At 39.6% G+C, this 18,290-nt stretch overlaps 1 protein-coding gene across 1 annotated transcript in view; it reads right to left on the reverse strand.

Moving 5' to 3' along the window:
* tbkbp1 (TBK1 binding protein 1) overlaps window positions 1-13,780 on the reverse strand; it is a 72,868-nt gene extending 59,088 nt beyond the window's left edge. Inside the window, exon 1 of the mRNA XM_036572788.1 lies at window positions 13,749-13,780. The gene's annotated coding sequence lies outside the window, so the exon portion shown is untranslated. The remainder of the gene's footprint in view (window positions 1-13,748) is intronic.
* Window positions 13,781-18,290: the final 4,510 nt, after the last annotated feature.

Below are 18,290 nucleotides of genomic sequence, written 5' to 3' on the forward strand. Positions count from 1 at the left end.
AACCTGGTTTTTACTTGACTACAAAATACAATAAGCAGTATATAAAACCCCAGCATGGGGCAGAGTTCTCCATCTCTACAATATAGCCCTTTTTTAATTTCCCTTCCTCTTCTTTTTAGTGCATTACATTTCCTGTCTATTCATACTCTGCTCTCATACTGTTTCTCAGTACGTTCCTCACTCTCTGCCGCTCTCTAGTTCTCTTTATACGTCATAGTCTTTCCAGTATTCATCTCACAAACCTCACTACCCTCCCCACTCTCTCTCTCATTCCCTCGTTTATAGATTATATTTCATTACGCCTCCATAGTGGGCTCTGTGCCTTGTGTGGGCAGGGGCCGTCACATTACAGGACAGTTACATCATTTTCATGCGCTCTCTCGATTAGCCAGGTGTTCTTCGCAGATATTTGTAGTGCCTTTTGGTCAACGGTCTGTGCATACATCGCCCCAACTGTAGCACACAACATTATTAAAGGTGCAACAGCTTAGCAGCCTTTTTTCTCTATGCAACATCCCTTCAGCTTTAAGGCATTAGCAATAGAGAGAGTCTTAAAGCAGTGTAAAGGTCATACGGCTAAATACACAATGCAAAGCCAGAGCAGTGGAGTACAAAACGCTACAGACTTTCAGCGCGTGAGTCATATGAGTCAGTGAGAGCTGTTTCAAGCCAGATCCAAACAGGAGTCCAAGAGCAGCTCAGCAACTCCTTGGGCTTGCTCATGGCTAGCCCTCCTTTAAGAAGGCGTATAGACTGCATGTTCAAATCTCAAGGTCAGCACCTCTGTATATGATTGCATAAGAGAAATATTGACGAAGATAACAAAAGAGACAGAAGAAGCTGGAGGGAAGGGTGCAGAAACAGAAGAGAAGTATCTAAGACTGCCAGAGTGTGCAGATAGATATGAAAATGGTAGGGAGAGGAGATGTGTATCTATGTTCATATTGCCAGGCTGAAGTAACACAAATTTAGATTTTTTGCATTAATGATACACAAATCCTATGTTTTCAGAGCTGTGGAAACACTGATGTTTTCAAATCAGATCTGAACCGCTTTCATTTGTGGACCTAGATCGGATACATATCCAATTCGTTCGGAATTCATGTGCTTTGTATTTTTTTCACTGTGCATGCACCATCGTTCATGTTAATGTGACAGCAGCGTCACATTAAATGGTGCAAAAGCAAAAATCTGAACCATTTTTGTCTTCATCTTACTCTAATGATGAACAGCTGGGAGCTGCTCAGAACAAATTATCTTTGCAATAAAGTCTTGTTCTGCTTCTTTGTTTGTTGTTCATGACACACATTAGCATGTGCTCATGCAGGTAATTTCAGGAAACAGGTTTGTTCACATTAATAACAGATTTGAGACACTTTCCTACACCACTTTGAACCATTAAGTTAGAAAGATTGGATCTGAGTGAAAATTCAGAAATGAGAAATGAGGCTTGTAATGTGAACATAGCCTTAGGGTAGGTGTTGGACTATTAGCTTGTGACAGGGATCAGATCTTTTTCAGTGCTGTGTGAACACAAAAATTTGAATCTTGCTACTCAGATCTGAACCACTTTGCTAATGTTTGCATTGCAAGCTTTCTTTATTAATTCTGATAATTTACTGCCCAAATCTGATTCTGTTATTTAGTCATTCACATTATCTTTTAATGTGAATTATATATGACAATATTTAGAACAGATTTGTAAGTGTGGAAGAACACTGATCCACCCAACACGCTTATCCAACAAATACAGCTGTCCTCTATATTTAACATGTGCAAACTGGTATTTAAACCTGGAGGGCAAACAACCATGAACAAAGTTTACACAAAACAGTAATTTCTATGCTGAGAAATGAAGCTCAACTTCTTTTGTTCACCTGCTGTGAAGAAGAATGCCAGCAAAGGGGGACAAACTCAGTGCCAAAACAGCGATATATACTGAATAAAGAGACATGATCTAGGTGAGGCTCCTTCAACTCAATCATTTCTCTCTCATTAATCATGAGGTAAGCATGATTTTGAATAGCTGTTAGTTTGGCCTTGTACAGACAGGCAGCTCAAATCCAATTTTTTGAGCAGGTCAGATTTCCTGCAGTCTAAAACCAGATGAAACCAGACTTTTTCCAATCAGATTTAAACCACATTCGTATGGCAGGGCCCACCGACAGGCCCAAAGATGTATTACTTCTATAATCTATGAATATCTGCAGTTTGCACTGAATCCCTGTAGTTACTGAATACTGAATAATACTGAAGTCTTTGTATGTAATAAGTCTGTGATTTTAAGGGATTAACAGATATTTAAGTAACATATTTTCTACTGTATGTTGTAGTTTACAGTGACTGCTTCACTAAAAGATTTGAATTTAAAGCCTGTCTCTGAACATAACTGGTGTTGATAGCTTGTTAGCAGTCCTATAACCAGGTCAACCTACACCAATGTCATGTTCTGTTTATGATGTTGTTATAAAAAGTGAAACGCTGTTGTGAGATATAGCATGATCATTCTATTATCTAGTTATTGTCATTAGGTTTGCAAGGTTTAGCACCTACATAGTAAGTGTATGCACATGTGAGTCATTGCCATGGCGAGTAACATGGATATGCGAGCAAATGCAACCACAGTCTGACCATACAAATCAGACTCGATCACTTGACATCTGACCAGTCAGTCAAAAAGTCGGCTATACAAACTAAATCTGATTTGCCCTGGAGGGTGAACAAAGCCTTCTTCTTGTTGGAAAGCACCATGCTTATTTGCTTATGTGTTTCGCTCATCCTCTAAAGCGAAAAAAGATGCAAAGTGTAACCACAGTAACGGATTTTCATAACTAAGATAAAAGGTCTATTTCTGTGCATGAACAATTATGATGTAAATTCTGTTGGATTGACTTGAATTACATATGAATTGCAATATGACTTCAGACAGAGGTCACATTGCCACATATAAGATACGTATCAGATTTCAGGGTCACATATTAAAATATCCCAAATCAGAACTGAAACAGTCAGATTCAGTGTGTTTTTTTCATGTTCACACTCTCACACAAAGGACAAATCTGAATCACACGTGAAGAAAAAGATCAGTTTTGGGCCACTTTTACCTGAAGTCTGAACGTAGCCTATGTGACTTATTTCTGTCAATAGTGTAAACACACTTCTGCCCTAAAACAACCCGCATGAGTATATTTAAATTAATAATGTCATGTTCAGTGTCCATATACATTGTGAACAACATGAACAAAACAAACAGCACAAGGTGAAAAATGGCAGATACTTCAGTGCTTTTGGAACTATTTTGGCGCTAACTTCAAGTTAGCTACTACTATCATGCTGATACTGGATGATAACTGTAGGTTATGTGTATGTATGTAACTAACTGTAAGTGTGTGTGTAGTGGAAAAAAAGTTTAGATCTGATCTGACAGATCAGTTTTTTTCAGAGCTATGTGAACACAAAAATCTGAACTTTTCAAATCAGATACATATCTGGATTCTGCAACTTTAAAGGGAAAATTCCACAGATTTTTCTAAAGTTCTACATAATTTAGTTGTTGAGATGTAAACAAAGTCATCTGTCTATATTTGATGTCAAATATTTCATTGTAGAGAAATGTACTGACTTAGATTTCTTCAGGGTGGTGGTGATAGAAACCAGAAGTTGCAATATTGACAGTTTTACTTACTATCCAAAGCAATCAGTGAATCTACATGTGAGTTTTTACATGTAATGTAAAATCTAAAATAATGTGTTTTTGCATATCATCTTGCACATGCATATACCTCTCTGCCATGAAAAATATGTTTTAGGTCAAAATCTTATTTAAAATTATTGTACAAAATGTCTCAGGTATTTGTGTTTTTGTAACCATTCCATGTAAAAACTTTCTGGGAGCAAAGTTTTAAGCGTTAAACTCTTTAGACGACTGGTTTCTAACAAAGTTTCTGTAGAATGGAGAATTTCACATCAAACCACTCTGAATGACTTTGTGCACATCTAACGATTGAATTATGCAGAAATTCTGAAAAATTGGTGGAATTTTAAGACCAAACCAGGTATGAATCCAAACTGGTTTAAAAAAATGCACTTTTTGTGTTCACACAGCTCGGAAAAATTCAGATTGTGCCACTTCAACCTGGTCATATGCAGTCCTAGATCAGATACATACACAAGCCCATGGGACAAGGAGAACTATTAGATTGGAATTCATGCCTTTTTTTCTATCACGCACGCACATACTACAGTCATCGTCCAGTGTCAGCTGCATGGCAGCAGCGACAACTTGAACTCAGTGGCACTAATTGCTGCAAAAGCATTAATGCATCTGCCCTTTTCTCAGCTGCTCTCTTTTCTGCTCAGAGCAAATGATCTTTGCTTGTGTTGGTAAGTCATCTCTTTTTTTAGTTGCTGTTTTGTTCATGGCGCATGTGTGTTATGCACGTAGCATTATTGATTTGGCTGTTCATGTGTGGGTTGTTTCAAGGAAGAGGCCTGCACACACAAATGACAGATATGGATCACTTTCACACAGAAATGTGAACCGCAAAGGCAGACAAATTAGACCTGAACATAAATTGCAACATTCCTCTTCATGAGCAGCGTTCTGTAAGCCTATCAGAGGGGCTTTGCTTATCTGAGGCCATTCTAATGGAGGCAAACCTCCAGCATTATTCATTAACATTCCCAAAACAACATGTTGATCCGCTGTGCTGCACACCAATCAGATTCCAGCAACCTGGCTGTTGACCTGTATTCAGCACGTGGACACAGAACCATAGCGCTGGTGTCACAGTGATCAACCGCAAGAACAGCATAAGGACAGGAGCAGGATGGAGATGTCATCTTTGAGGAATTGCTCCTTATGCTCCGTTCCGCTATTCCGTAGCACTCAGATATTAAAAAACGCAGCCAGCTTCCTGCCAAACAGCCGCAACTCCTGCAATCAATCAGCCTTGTCAGAAGCACTTCAAACCCACAGCCAAAGCAGCTCTGCTCAAAGAGCCAAGCGCGCTCTATGCCCCTGTGGTCTGTGTGAAGCGTCAGAGTCAACATTTCTATTTGTGCCACGTTTGATTTACGGGAAAGGATGTTTTTTTTGGTATTTCTTCCCACTTTTTGACACTGGCAAGCTGCTTATCAGCCTTCCCATTAATTGAGCTTTTAAAAGGTTCTTTTTTGCATATCGGCCGCTGACACGCTTGAGGGAGAAGCCTAGCTGACAAAACAAAAGCATCAGTGCACTTAAAACACATTCATGCACTGGCCTTCTTTAAAAGACACAAGCTGCCTTTGAAAATGACCAGCACTAGTTTTTAACTCATGCAACAACATGAAAGCTCTTGAAGGGCTGCAGAAGATCAAAAGGAACATTTTACCATCTGTTCAGTGCTGGGTCACATCAGGTTGAAAACACATGGTGAACAAAAGAGAATGGGGTGTGTGTGTGTGTGGGGGGGGGGTGCTGTTAAATATTCTGACTTCTCTGGCAGACACCTTGCAGATCTGAAGCAGTGTACCACTTTACACTTAGCAAAAAGGGTTCTATGTAGTTCCGAAAAAGGTTCTATGACTTACTATGGTAGCAGAACTCTCATATAGAATAGTCATATAGAATCTGTATGTAGTTATTTAAAGAACAGGTTCTTTGTCATGGAGATCATGCTCAATAATAATAGTGATAATAATAATAATAATAATAATAATAATAATAATAATAACAGCACACTCTCTCTACACACCACTTAAGCTTAAACTAGTAGCAAAAAGGGTTCTGTAGCTCCAAAAAAGGTTCTATGGCTTGTAACAGTAGCAAAAAACCCTGTATATGGTTCCTTTAAGAACTCTAAGTTCACTATAATGGAAATTATACATGATTGATTGATTGATTGATTGATTGATTGATTGAAAAAAATCTACATTCTGACAAAAAAATTATATGACTCTAGCAGAACCCTTTTGGCATTAAACACACATTTTAAAAAAAAATTTTAAGGGACTGTATATAAAACGTTCTCAGTTGAACCACAGAGGTTATATAAAGAGCCTATTATCATCTTTAACACTATTATTTTGTATAGAACACATCATAAAATTCATTCTTCTTATTATTATATTATTACTATTATTATTATGATTGTTGTTGTTGTTAAAACAACAGAAAATAAATAATTGGCCATCATAACTATGTGGTGGCAAATGTAGCACATTTAAGATGGCGTAAAAAGAACCATTTGCTTAACTGCTAAGAACCATTTGAGCATGTTTGAGATATCATGGTTCTACATATGACCTTTCCCTTTACTAAAGAACCCTTTCAGAACCCATTTTCTCGGTTCATTCAAGAAACTTTCAATGTATGGTTTAACGTTTTTTTGTAAATGATACTTGTAGAATGGAGCATTATGAAGGACCTTTTTAAAATTTGAAGAACTTTTCCCAGAACCATACTTCCAAGCCAAGAACCATTAATGAACCATTCATTTTTAAGCATGTAGACACTCTTCCTCTCCTAACTTCTCTTCCTCTCATGTCCTCTTTTTCTCCTCCCTCTGCTCTCCTGCTCTCTTAAAACACCCTTTGTGACCTGCCCAGACGCTCATGAATATTCCAGAGCAGTATAAAGCTTCCTTGGAGCATCTGAGCTGCTCCTGCTTGTCACCTTTTCAGGCTGTAAGTGTCTTACATAAACATACATCTCCATCAATTTTGTATGGGAGATGAGAGAGATAGATGAAGTGAATAATTAAAAAAAAGAAACAACATTAGTGTCACATTCAACGGTTTCAGGGTGTATTGTGTTCAGTAGGCCACTAGGCACTCCTAGAGTGCTTTGTAAGTATATTATAAGTGCTTATGCAAATACTCTTGGCTTGCATCTCATTGTACATAAGAAACTTGAGTGTAAATCCCTTTAGAAATGCTGTCAGATGAATTACTCAACCTCACCGCAATCCATCTTTAATCCTATGCACTAACAGAAGTAGGTTTGTTATTTAATGTGTCTTTACTTGTTCTCTTGCTCACTACAGTGTTAAAAATGAAGGTTATTTGGAGTGATGCCACAGAGGAACCCTAAAGAGCCTTTCAATAGATATTTAAATGGTTAGATGTTCTTTAAAGACCCTTTTTGTAAATAAGATCTGAAGAACTTTTTTAAAGTTTAAAAAACCTCCACATAAATGGTCCTTGAATGGTTGATTGTTCTAGGAAAAACCCTTAAATTTACATTACGTGGTGGTAGCAGTTCCTCTATGGTATTGCATTAAAGGGGATTTTGATACGATTTTTTTCAGACTTTCTGCATAATTACATAGTTACAATATAAACAGTCATTCAGAGTGGTTTGATGAAAAATACTCTAGAGAAACTTACACAATCAGAATTGTTCACAGTGGTCATGACAGAAACCAGATGTTTTTAAAACAATACAAATACACAATATGGCAAAAAGTATGCGGACATCCCGATAAAAATCACCTTTCCTCTGTTGCACCACTTTCTACAGAGTTCCAAACTGTCTCTGGAAGCAACATCAGCAACCGAACTGTACGTCGGAATCTGCACGAAATGAGTTTCCATGGCCGAGCAGCTGCACATAGGCCTAAGATCACTGTGCATAATGCCAAGCGTCAGCTGGAATGGTGTAAAGCACGCTGCCACTGGACTCAACAGTGGAAACATGTTCTCTGGAGTGATGAATTATGCTTCACTATCTGGCAGATGAATCTGGGTTTGGCAGGTGGCAGGAGAACATGGCAACGGTTTGGGAAAGGTACTTTCCTGTTCCAGTATCAGTGTGCCCCTGTGCACAAAGTGAGATCCATAAAGACGTGGTTTGCTGAGTTTGGTCTGGAGGAGCTCGAGTGGCCTGCCCAGAGCCCTGACCTCAACCCCACTGAACCCCTTTGGGATTAATTGGAACATTGACTGTAAGCCAGGTCTTATCCAACATCAGCGCCTGACCTCATACATGCTCTTTTGCCTGAATGGGCACAGTTTCCAGTGTGGGGTGGAGGCTGTTATCATTGCAAAGAGCGGAGCAACTCTATTTTAATGCCAATGGTTTTGGAAAGGGATGTCAATCCCATATACTTTTGGATATATAGTATATTTGACAGATATGTATATGCAGGGTGTTATTAGGAAATATAATTCCCAATGGATATTTTTGTTCCAATTTACTACTGTTTTAACATTACTAACATTAAAATGTATAAAAAACAAAAAAAGAAGACAGGTATAGGTTCACTGGTCATTTTGGAATGGCTGTGTTTGGGTTATAAACATTGCAAACCCTGGTTCCTATAACCACCATTGTAAAGAAAATCATCTGTAAATTTCTGCACAATTTCACATCAAAAGCCACTCTGAGTGATTTTTTTTGTGTATATGGAACTTTAGATCCAACACTCCAAATCAAAGTAGGACAACACACCAAAACACTGGTGTTAAATTAACTTCTCTGGAGTTAAACTGGAATATTATTCTCTGGAATATTGTTTAAAACTGTGTGAAGTTAAAACAACAGTTACAGCACAGGCTAGTGCTATTTTTGAGAAGTGATATGCAAGATGACAAAGTGAACCCGGAATGTATTAATGATAAAGCAGAGCACCATTAAGAAGCAGAAAATAAGAATCTGCCATGGTATCCATTCTTAAACCTGGACCAGGATAACTCATAAATCAGTTTTCACTAAGAATAATAGGTCTCCATCTGCTGTCTCCATCTTAAAGAGAACGTGGTTAAAAATACAGACACAAGATTTGTTTTTGAGACCTTTGTCTTTCTTGATGCAGGCAGAGATAATCAAAGCACATTACAGTGGCAGATACAGAAAACTGCCTAACTCATCAAAAATGCATGCTTTGAGATTTGCTATCTGGCTAACTTTTCTCTGACAGGCTCATTGCTAAACTGTGCCATCTGGATGCATCAAGGAGCAAGAGGCCCCAGCAAGGGCAGACATATTAGAGGGCGTATTTCATACAATTAGCCATATGACCTGTAATCCCTGTGCACCAAGTCCACATCAAACTCGGATTTTAGAGTGACCACAAGAACTGTACATCTGCCGGGACACAAGTCATCAAATGGGGTTTTCCAGAAACAGATAAAGCACAGCTTAAAAAAAGGATTTTCAATAAACAATACCTTCTCAATATAAAACTAATTCCAAGGGCTCTCCAAGGGTTCTAGATAGAATCATAACAATTCAAAGAATTTTAAAAGTGAATGCTTACATGTTTTTGGGAGTTCTGAAAATAGTTATTTTTATGTGTGCCTTTCTTATTATGCTAAAATTACCTTCACGAGGTTCTGATGATCATGTATATTATCTACTGTCTATTGCATTATTATTAATAATAGTAGGAGAAGCAAAAGTAGTAGTAATAGTAGTAGTAGTAGTAGTAATAGTAGTAGTGTTGTAGTAGTAGTAGTAGTTTATACAAAACAATATATAATAATAATATAATATAATAATAATATCATAAGAAATGTGATATCAGGGTAAAAACAAGCAGAGTTAGGTCCACAGTTTCCTTTATATAACATGATATATTCTTACATATAGTTTCTTAAAGAACTTTTTAAAATGGTTCTAGCACCAAAACAAGACTCATTGTTATATGTTTTCTGGCACTGTATAGAACTCTTTTTTGCTCAAAGTTATAGGCTCAGTTGGTGTGTAGAAACTGTCCAGACTATGTTTTCTACCTTAATGTGAATTTGATAATAAACATAGTTGGCACTGACAGTGAGACGCTATATATCACAATTAAAAGGCAAGTTCCAAAAAGAGACACAAAGCAAAAACTCAGTTCCCACCAGACACCACTTATGTGACTGTGATTAGCTGCAGGGCAAAAGTCATGATTCATCTCCCAACATCAGACTCTTAAATTAGCTCCTGCGGACAGATTCCCACTGGCAACATAACAACAGTGCTGCAAATGAAGTGTACAGTAATCACGTCAAGCCGCTAAATCAAGGGGACCTTACTCTGGTCCTGAAGGGCCGGAGATGAGCGCAGTTTAGTGACTGTCCCACTCAAAAACACTTCAAGTCATCATTTCAAGACACCGCATCTTATATTTTGTTTTCCTTTTTTTTTTTGTTTTGTTTTTTGTTTTTTTATGGATTTATGTTCCAATTTTTTCTTGACACTTTTCTAAACTCTCTTCTTTAGAAGTAAACCGGCTGTTTTTGTTACCGGGCCTTTAAGACTGATATATGTAAATGATCTGTGTTCTAACTGGCTCCACTGTATTGTCCTGTCTGAATCATTCCTTACAGCTTCAACATAAATGGACTAAACTGCTGCGGGTTCAATAGGCAGTTATATGTAAATGCATTGTTTTTGTGATATAACATAACATTCAAAATAGGCTCAATTGCTTTTTACGTATGTAAGTAATGCTTATGTTTTGGAAGCTTTAGCAATGTTTACCTACTACATCAAAAGTATTTTTGAAAAAAAAAGAAAAATTGCTTTCCCATTATGTGAGCCCCTAATTACCTGGTTTAGTAGATGCGGTACAGCATGAAAAGCATGAAACTGTGAACTTCTGGACTTCATTTCCACAGTTTGGCTCATACATTGAGAAATTATTGAGGAATTATAAGACAGATGAGTTAGAACTACATTACCCATGATTACCCTTCGCCAAGGCTTGTTATCTCACAAGAGGTAGTGATTAACAAGGCATAGAGGCTTTCTGGGGTAAACCTATTTTGCATGTAAACATTGCTCTTCAATTAATATTCACACAGCTGAGGAAGAGTATGCCTGCCTGGAATTAGAAACCAGTGTTTTTTTTTTAAACAAACAAATTTTGGGCATTCATTTCATTACAGCAATGCCAACAAATGTATGAACGTTTGGCCTAGCTGGGCAATTCTGATTATGGACGTACTACCCCAGCACGTTATTTCAAAGGCAGCCAATCGCAAAATTGTGATTCAGATTCTGTTTTTTCTGCTCAAGATCACAAGACCTTGAGCTTATCCCAAAAATCATGTTTTTATTTTTTTTTCACAGTAACTGTGTTGTGAAATGACTCACATTCATCTGTCAAAGAGGTCCCTTCCCAGCTGTTTTAAGAGCTCCTCCAAAAACAAGGCCTAAACACTCCAGCCAAGGTGTGTTTGTCCCTCTTCACGGCTAGATGAAATGTGTTAACACACAACACGGTGTAACAAAAGGCTAAAAAGACAAGGTTGATGTGATTCAGCACCGGGAGCTGTCCACAAAGGCAGCAGCAAACATACACTATATGTCCAAGCATACAGACAGCCATCCTAATTAATGAAATCTGCTACTTTAAGGTGAACTTGTTGCTGATGTAGATGTTTATGCACGCAAAGCTTGTATGATCTCTATAGAACAGCACTGGCAATAGAATAGAATGCTCTGGAGCAGCCACACAAGAGCCTAAGATCACCATGCCCAATGCCAAGCTTCAGCCATAGGGGTATAAGCCCTTCAGCACTGGGCTGTGGAGCCGAGTTCTCTGGAGTGATGGAGCTCCATCCAATTCCTTTGGGCATTTGTAATCCTAATTATCCAACATTAGTACCTGACCTCACTAATGCTCTTGTGGCCACTACATGTTCCAACATCTAGTGTAAAGCCTTCCCAAAAGAGAAGAGGCTGTTTATACAGTAAAGAGGGGCCAGTACTACATGAATACCCTTGATTTAAGAGAAAATACTGGATGAATAGATGTATACATACTTTTGTACATATAGTCTATGTACATAACTCATTAAAATATATGAAATTCACATTAAAATGTTAATAATGTATCCAATTAATGAGCTATTATGAAAAGAAATATGAAAATGACCTGTTCTAACACATAACATATAAACTGTCAACATGACAAAACTATCACTTTACTTTTGCATCAGAAATATGTACATTTCCAGGTTATTTTGCATTGTCTCTGTTCCACATTGTCTGACAGTCTAACACTATAATAAAGTGAAGTGGTGCTTCTCACATGCAGAAATCCACATATGAATTTCCTTCAGAAACCTTTCTCCAGACCTAATACAGACCTCTAATCCCTATCTGGGTGAAATACTATACCCCGTTATACTGCAACAAAGGGGGCCAGCTCTTCATTAATACTCTTGATTTACACTGTTAGAAATAAAGGTGCTGTGCAGGTACAATTCTCGTTTATCAAGGTACAAACAATGTAAATATACCTTCCAAGGTACAACAGTGGTTTTAAGGTCTAATTATCTACCTTAAATAATCCCAGGTGAAAAATACGTATTTGTACCTAAGGTTTTAAAACAAACAATAAAATAAAAAAGCCTGGAGACGAGTGTATGGTGTCAGTACAACTTAAAAAATTGCAATGGATTATGGTAAACTTATGTTCCCTGACTAAAGGTACTGAGATGTGCCCTTGAGGGTACCACCCCAGTGATAAGAGAGGAACTGCCCCAGTGACAGTTTCATTCCTTTATTTCTGAGAGTGTAGGAAGGTGGGTGAGAAGACGAGTGTCTACAAACTTTTGGACATATAGTGTAGCCAGCCTGCAAGATCCGTCTCAGAAACTTCACGCTGACACGAACAAAATCTGGATTGCATAACAAAGTCTTAAGTAAGCCTGAGACGCAGCGCACACTCGGACAGACTGCGAGTCCTTTGATAAAATTTCAGATAGAAATGATGGTCTTCTTCACAAGTCAGACCTGACTGTTTCACCGCTGTTTTGTTACAGAGTGAAAATGCTGACGTTGGCTTTAGTCTCCATCAATGCGAGGGATGTATGGTTTCTTATTAGCTGACAGAGACAGACAGAGGAGGGGAGCTGATATTCTCCCCAGCACTTTTCCACGAAACATCCATCTCCATTCCGCCAGCAGCACCAAACATCCACCCAAGATCACAACTAAAATGCCAAAGGAGAAAAACGTAGCACTGCTACGTCAACTCTACAGCAAACAGCGCTTCTCTGGACTGAAGCTCTGCAAAGAGAAATGACCAAACAAACGAGGGAGAGAAAACTGAAACAGATGGTGCTTCGAGTTTACGTGATTCAAACGTGTCAAACGTTCACACGTGAATAAAACCTGTTACAGCAACACAGTTTCATTCTGCTTCTTCAGGCAGCAACTGTAACAATTACATTTACACGTCGTCATAAATTCAAAGCACTTTTTTCCAATGAAATTCGTGATGCTTACTGGAAACTTGTGTTTGCTGCAGAAATGGGATACAGGCACGTTTCAGATTCTCCCCCATTTTAAAAAAAGACCACGTTTGCTAAAGCCAGCAACATAAAGCCATCATCTTGGCTCTTTGCTGATAAAGACCATCCTTTCCATCCCTTTCAGTTCAGGACCTGAATTGTGCTGAACTCAGCTGAGCCGCTGCTGCTGATGTCAAACCTCCCGCGTCGCCTTTAACTGCACGCATCGGGCTTCGCTTTCACAACTCAACACATTCATCCTATTTCCGCTGAGCACAATAGAGCCAAGACGAGCCCATCCACGCACGTCTGTCTGGACCTCAAATCCAAACGGTCCTGAAGCCCCTCGGCGTCGCTTTTAGTCGCTGTTTACACGGTGATTTGTAGAGCAGCGTGTTAAACATGGCTGTGCGCTGTCTGCCACTGTACACGCTACTCAACGCACATCATGACGGAGCCCTGACTCAAAAAGCAGGCGGACACAGTAAAGACTCCCCGAGCCGTGTCCCTACAGAGAGACAACGGGAAATACTCACGATGGGCCATCGATCGGTCCTCGGCTGCCATGGCTGAAAAGGGGGCCAAGCACCCCCAGGAGTGAGAGCTGAGTGAGGGCTGTGCGCCGGATGCTGCTGATGCTGCTGCTGCTGCTGCTGCTTTCCCTGCTCAACCGCGCTCACTGTGGGGAGAAATCACATCAGCCTCGTTGGTGTGTCTGGTGGTGGTGGTGGTGGTGGTGGGGGGAGGCGGGGGGCGATAAAGCAAAAGCGCTCCTCCAATAAGAACCAAAGCAGAAACGATGAACAGTGAAACGGCCTGGAAAGCCTTTAGCACGCACTGTAAGTTCCACAATGAAAACAAAAAAAAGATAGTAGAAAATGCAAAGGATTACCTAGATGCCTACGGTCCTATGCAAAAGTTTGAGCCCCAAATTGCATGGTTTGTTGAACTTAAATATGACATTTTTCTACAAATTTTGTTGCACAAGTGCTGTTTGTTTACTAAATTTAAGACATTTAGGGGAAAAAATAAAACATAAAATATAAAACATGCCAACTTTTACACAAGTTTTTTCCAATATGTTAAATGCAGCAAATTACAGAGCCCTGCTGGTGACATCCTGCATAAGCAAAAATAATGTGTCATGTCACGCATTAGGATCTCGTTCCCACACGTTAATATGCCGTGGCCAAGATAATTAAGTCATGGACATTCCCACACCTTACTAAGAAATGTGTTCTCTGTAGAAGATGTATTCACTTATTTTCACTTAGAAAGTCAACAAAATACAGAATTTGACCAGGGGCACCAACATTTTTGCATACAACTGTACATACTGATCAAAGATGAAAAGACTGATAGAAGGCCAGTTATGAGAACAAAGGTGCCAAAATGGTTCTTTGGAGCGATGACTCAGATGAACCACTTTTGGTTCCTGAAAGAACCTTTCAATGGATGATTCTTTAAAGAACCTCCACATAATCTAAAGCCTTCATATCAGAGATGCATGGTCGAAATGAACTAAGATCAGAATTGGCAGATTTTTGTTCCAAATACAAGATTGGCAATTTGACAGTTTATTAATTTTATTATTTTATTTTATGACCTAAATAATGTGAGGTGGTTTAGTGCACTTGTACTGCATTTGAAAGCTCCTGCTGCTCATACACAAAAATATTGTAGAATAATTATACATGACTCATTGTGCTAAACAGCCAGTCACCTCTTACTTTTTGTATAGTGCTTTATTTGATTCATAAATCAAATAAATAATTTATTTGATTCATTAAAGAGAAATTGGAATCGTTCCATAAAATGAATGATCAGTACATTGTTTTATTCTGTACCAGTTAAAGGTTTTTCCTAGAACTGTATGTCCATGCAAGTAACAATTTGAGAACTACTATTTTCAAGAATGTACACTCATACAAATAAAGTTCCCAAAAAGAATTTGTAACGTTGGGAGAGATGATGAGGCAGGATACAAGTGAAAGTCCTTGATTTGCACTTGATTTGACCTTGCACAAAGGTAACAAAACAAGAGAGAAGACTAAAACAAGAACAAAAGTACATAGAACACGAAAGGCTGAAACAGAGAAGGGAAGGACAATGATAGGGCAAGTCAGGATGTTACAGAAGCCCCACCTCTAAAGTTCAAATCCCGAGGTGCAGAACAGAACACACCAAGGGAGCTAGTTCAGAGGAGAGGCTGGAAACAAGGGCTGGACAGGGGACTGAACAATGGACTGGACAGGGGAACAGATAGGGGACTGGACATGAGACCAAAAAGAGGACTTGACAAAAGACTGGGTATGAAAACTGGACAAAAGACTGGATGGGAGACTGGACCGTGGGACAGAACAGGAGATGGGACAGGAGTTTGAACACATGACTGAATGAAGAGCTGAACTAGTAACTGGAGTAACACAGACATTGGGAGAGGGACAGATGTGGCTACTGGGACAGGGATGGCAACATTAACAGGAACGGGTACAGAAAGACCAACTGAGTCAAGGACAGTGACAGTGATGGTGATAGTGACAGTCAGACACATGCATAGTAACAGGGACTGAATAAAACTAGGGACTGGAGACTCAATATTAAGAATGTCAGACTAGGGAGAGAACTGGAAGGGTGGCCTGGCAGGGAACTGGAACAGTTGGGTGAATGGTACTGGAACAGGGCATAGAGTAGACATTAGAACGTGTTGTGGAGCCCATACTGTAGCAGGTCTCGGGGAGGCCGGTACTGGAGTGGGCCGCTGGAAGGCTGGCACTGTTGTGGGCCGCTGGGAGGCTGGTGCTGGGGCATGACGGGGAGACTGGGCCACACTGATGTCCTCGGTGGCAGGTTGGGCCGCACCAACATCCTCGGTGGCAGGGAAACTGCAGCAACATCCTCAGCGGCACGTGGGCCTGCTGCAACGTCCATGGAGGCAGGTGGGCCTGCAGCTTTCACCTCAGAAGGAGCAGCAGACTGGGCAGAGGCCTCAGCAGGAGTTACCCCAACTACCTCAGGGGCAGGTGGCAGTTCACTGGTGCTCTCCAGAGCACTGGGTGGCACAGTGATGGCTTGCTTGTGTTCTCTGAAGTGCTGGGCAAAGCTGTGAGGCCAGGGTGAGCTGTAGCCCTCTCAAGGACACTATACAGCACAGGGGAATGAGAGAGTTCCCCCAAAAAACATTCCTCCGATTTGTGCCTTGGAAATTGAGAAAACATAGCTTACAGCAGCTTACAAAATCCATCCAAAGTCCTGGCTTCTTTGGCTTTCTTTTCAAGAATAATATCCGCCCATGAAGATTCCTGCCCATCATACTCACAGGGGATGGCCATGGTGGATGGAAATAAAAAAGATTTTCCTGTCTAAAGTATAGAAACCAGATTCTCAAGATGTTTCAAGTACTTATCCAGGGAATAAATCCGACTTGCTGCATCCATTGTTGGCTTGGTGTCATGTAATATTGGGAGAGATGAAGAGGCAGGATGCAAGTCCTTGGTTTTATTAATCCAGAATACAAAGCTATCCACAAAGGTGACAAAACAAAGACAGAACACTCTGAACACAATATGGAAACATAAAGGAAACCAAAGACAGAAGAACCTGAAGAAAACTAGAAAATATTGAGAGAAACTGGGCCTGAGAGAACAAAACACCAAGCAAACACAAAGCACACTAAGAGGGGTATAAATGTACATGGAACAGACCAGAAACACCTGGGACTAAAGAGAGGGCAGGGCTGCAGACAACAGACAGGTGAGACAGATAACAAGAAGGCAGGACCAGGAAGAGGGCAAAGACCAAAACAACAACAAAAGCACATGGCTGACATAAACAACTACACATGGAACAAGACAACAGAGGCTGAAACAGAGAAAGACGAGACAGGATGTTACAGAGTTCTTTGCCCAATTCTATACAAGAACCATTTTTAGTTCCCTAAAGAACCTTTCAATTCCAAGTTCCTTGGAGAACTATTTTTGTAAATGAGATAAGTGGATGTGAAGAACCTTTTTAAAGTTTGAAGAACCTCCACACAATGTAAAGGTATAGAACCTAAAAGGTTTTTAACTTTAAAACGTTCTTCAAATCACTGATCTCTTTATCACCAGTCTTAAAAATAAATGCGCAAAAAAGGGTTCTTTGAGCAATGCCATAAAAGAACCACTTTTTGTAGATTCATGAGTGTGAAAGAACTTTTAAGCTTAAAGAAACTTCACACTTCACATAATGGTTAACTTAAGGGTTCTTCCTTATGTTAAGTGGAGGTTCTTTGAGCTTTAAAACGGTTATTTCCACTTATACATCTCATTTACAAAAATGGTTTTCTAAAGAACCGTGATTCTTCCATGGCATCTGACCTGTATGGGGGAATGTATGGGGTAATAAGAAAGGAAGAAAATATGGTAGTTAATGAGAGAGAGAGAGGAGAGAGAGAGAGAGAGAGAGAGAGAGAGAGAGAGAACGAGCGAGCATGGTGCTGTTTTAATGAGCCCAGCTTTAGAGGTGCTGTTCCATTTGGAGAGAGTGCAAAGTAGGACATCAGTGGCCTGAGTCCGAACATAAAGGAAATTTCCACTGAACTTGTTTTGCCTTTTCTTCCCCACCCGGAAGAATTAATGGCTACACAATCACTAGATCCCAGTATGAATGCTTTCAGACTGGCATAGCTGGCCAGCACTTTGTAGGGTGGGAGATGTAAAGTGGCCTGAGGGCAGGAATGTGTATTTAGCTGGGGAGGTGGAAATGTTCTGGTACACAGTTGTTGTCTTTCTGACCCTTAGGACACAGTGGGGAGATGGCCATGCATGTCCTAGAGTTCTGTTTGCAGTCATATAATAGAGACTGAGTTATAATGGAATTAATAAAAAAAAATGTTGACTTTGATTTCATCACCATAAAGTTCTTATGTAATCAAGATTAGTCAGACAGTATGAGTGGATGTGATTATAATTAGCTGGATATTAGTTAAAGAGGTGGGGTTTTAGGCATGGCTTTCTTGTTTCAGATGTTATGTAGCTCTATTTAGCAAACATTACAAAGAACAAGATGAAATTCTTTTTTAAGAAAAGCAAGTTAAA

The sequence above is a fragment of the Colossoma macropomum genome, unplaced genomic scaffold (genome assembly GCF_904425465.1).
Source record: "Colossoma macropomum unplaced genomic scaffold, Colossoma_macropomum, whole genome shotgun sequence".
NCBI classification, from domain to species: domain Eukaryota; kingdom Metazoa; phylum Chordata; class Actinopteri; order Characiformes; family Serrasalmidae; genus Colossoma; species Colossoma macropomum.